At 38.1% G+C, this 3,102-nt stretch overlaps 1 pseudogene; it reads left to right on the forward strand.

Moving 5' to 3' along the window:
* The first annotated feature begins 925 nt into the window (after positions 1–925).
* On the forward strand, positions 926–1,934 carry LOC110038351 (annotated as a pseudogene).
* Positions 1,935–3,102: the final 1,168 nt, after the last annotated feature.

Genomic DNA, 3,102 nt, shown 5'->3' on the forward strand with positions numbered 1-3,102 from the left:
TCTCCTTAAGTCGAGAGCCAGTCCCTCGCTTCAGACCTTCAAAAGCCATATGATAAGTTGTTTTGTCAAACTTCTCAGCCTTAGGTAGCAATCCATTAACTATTCTGATGGTTGGAATTCAAACAAATTGGGCAAGAAGGTAGAAGGAAGATGCGAAGAAATGCACCCCTCCATATTTATAGAAATCCCAGGCACAATATTCAAGGGGAAATCATTAATATTGTTCACTCTTTTTTGCATTAATTATCTTATTTTTATCCCAAAATATCTATAATGAAGCAAGAGAATTAGATAAACTAAGTATGTACACCAAAATTACGCCATCACGAATCTTGAGGAAATCTAACATGTCAAAGGAGTCATGATCAAAATGGACCATCCAAGAGTAAAGTACAAAATGCGTGAGCTAGAAATATCCATCAACTTAGTTTCTTCGTAATAGTATCCAAAGTTGATTTACAGACCAAAGAAACCACTCAGCCATCAAGGCCGACCAAGCGAAGGTTCTGCTGATCGAAAAATAATTCCAGTGGACCAGCTACCCGAACCCCACAGAGCCTGTCAAGTGGGCTTCGGTGATTCAAGGATTATCGACTGAAGGCGTCAGATTGGTGGGAAAAGATAAGCCGAAAACTTATTTAGTTATTTATCTACCTGTTTATCTAAATCTTTATTTATTTATTTTTTGAGTTAATTATTCTATAGCACCTCTAGTAAAATAGGGGCAAACAGATAATTATAATTCTTGCACCTACGAATAAAATAAAAAAAATAATTGACAAAAATTGTAGAAGTTTCAACCTACTTCTCACTTTCATTTTCCATCATGGCAAATTATATTCCGTTCAGATTTACATGACAATCTCTGATTTACCATATATACAACACAAAGTAAATAACGGGAAAAAAAAAACTGGAAACCTGCTCAGATACAATAGTGCAGCACTAAACCCGCAACGCGTCTTGCTGTGGTTCACAGGTGGCCGTAACAAGAATAGTCCATCGGCCCGTCAAAATTCGAACTATGGCCGTTCTCGTCCGAGCTTATTCTCCTCCACTTTACGCCCTCAGATCCCACAACTTCTCCACTCGTTTTCCTGCTGCCAATTTCTTCTCTACCAGCGCCAAGGTTGGAGCTTTCCACATGAATCAACTCCTTTTGTTCTCTCCTCTTACCACCCCAATTCTCTACTTCAACTCCTGTAACAGATGGCTGGAACAAGCGCAACTGCAGGGGAAACCGAGTATGATAAGCCGAACAAGATCTTTGTTGCCGGGTCCACTGGAAAGACCGGGAAGAGGATCGTCGAGCAGCTTCTCTCCAAGAGTTTTGGTGTTATAGCGGGGGCGCGCGATCTGGAGAAAGCCAGAAGCAGCCTTCCCAACACCCTAATCTACAAATCGTTTGTAACATTGTTTTTGCTTTGGGCTTTGATTACTAGCATTTGATGATTCCTTTTTTTCTTACCAACATTATAATCTTGGGAAGGTGAGGGCTGATGTAACCGAGGGTTCGGAAAAGTTAGCGGAAGCGATTCGGGATGCGGAGGCTGTGGTTTGCGCCACGGGCTTTCAACCTTCATTGGATGTCTTCGCGCCTTGGAAGGTTGTGGTTAAATCAAACTCTATTTCTTATTGCATTCAGTCTGTAGATGCAGAGTATGGTTATTTTTTGTCTATGATTCTCTCTTCATACTTCTACTGAAGGGTGGGGTTCAATTAGCTAATTTTGTCAAAAAATGATCAAACTCAGATCTCAAGTAATGTGACTGCTGCTGTAATACCAATAAGAGGGGAAGGTGAAATGGGTATTGGAAGAGGGATCTGAGAGCCAAGAGGTGAATAAGAAAATACACAAAGAAATAGGGAATAAAGGAACATTAAGCGTGAGCATCGTGAAATAATTCTTGATTTGAAATAAAGGATATATTATTGGGGTATCCCTTGTATGATGGAAATGGTACCATAATGGCAGTGAACTCTGTTAGGTCAATCTTATGGCGCGATTTTAATTACTCGATCAATTTTAGTTTGACCCTCGACATCTTCGTCATAGATTACATTCGTCTTTTTTATTTTATTCTATAAAGAAATTTTCATGAATTGAGCATTTTTCTGGTTTATTTTTTTCAAAGCTTTGGAAGCTTGCCATGTATTTTTTAATTTATTGCTTGCTTTGTGGAAGCTATTGATGAAAATATTGTGCATGCTTAAATGAATCATAACATAATTTAAAATTGGTGAAAAGTGACTCAGTGTAGTACTTATTAATATACTAGGATTGATGATTTGTGTTACAAGAATATAAGGTTGATGTGAATATTTATGCTAATGAAATCTATTGCGTGAATCAATGAGATAAGTTGACAAGCATGCAATCTTGATGTTCATATAATTATATTGCTAATACTGATGATGATAAATTCTTCATTTTATATTTTGTACTCTTCAATAGCATAATTCACCACAATATCATTTGTTGTGGCCTAAGAAAAACAACATCTGAGTGAGATGATAAATTTTGATCAAAAAGTATGAAATTTTCAATTGTTATGCTAGAAGTAATTATTTTTGATGAATGATCAACAAATTTGTGGGAAAATAGAAATTTTGATTTTAGAGTTCATAACATAAACATGTCAATGTTGATGTGATGGTGGAGGTTAACATAAGGGGCACCGATGATGAGGTAGGACTGGTGGTATCCATCATTGAAAGGATCAGGCACAAATTAGAGAGGTGGTCAGTGTTGTGTGAGATGACATTGAAAGGTGAATGGGCAAATGATGTGCATGTGGATCATGGAAAAGGGTGTTTGGTGCAGATCTAAGGGAAGCGACGATTTTCTTGAGTTGGCTAGAACACGAGGGTAAAGTACTTGCTTTGTTCAATGCCATTGGGCAGGTGTATGAGGCTTGTAGGTGGTATTGAAGGTCTGTGTTAGGATAGGCACATTGGGTGACAAGTGTGTTTTTTACGTGTCAAGACTAGGCTTACATATGAGTGGATGCAATGGCAGAGTCACTCCATGGGCAACTATAAGACATGGGAATCGACAATCAAGCATACATAAATTGACACTGAATATGTGAGTAGGGGTGG

This window comes from Phalaenopsis equestris, unplaced genomic scaffold, assembly GCF_001263595.1.
Source record: "Phalaenopsis equestris unplaced genomic scaffold, ASM126359v1 Scaffold232623, whole genome shotgun sequence".
NCBI classification, from domain to species: domain Eukaryota; kingdom Viridiplantae; phylum Streptophyta; class Magnoliopsida; order Asparagales; family Orchidaceae; genus Phalaenopsis; species Phalaenopsis equestris.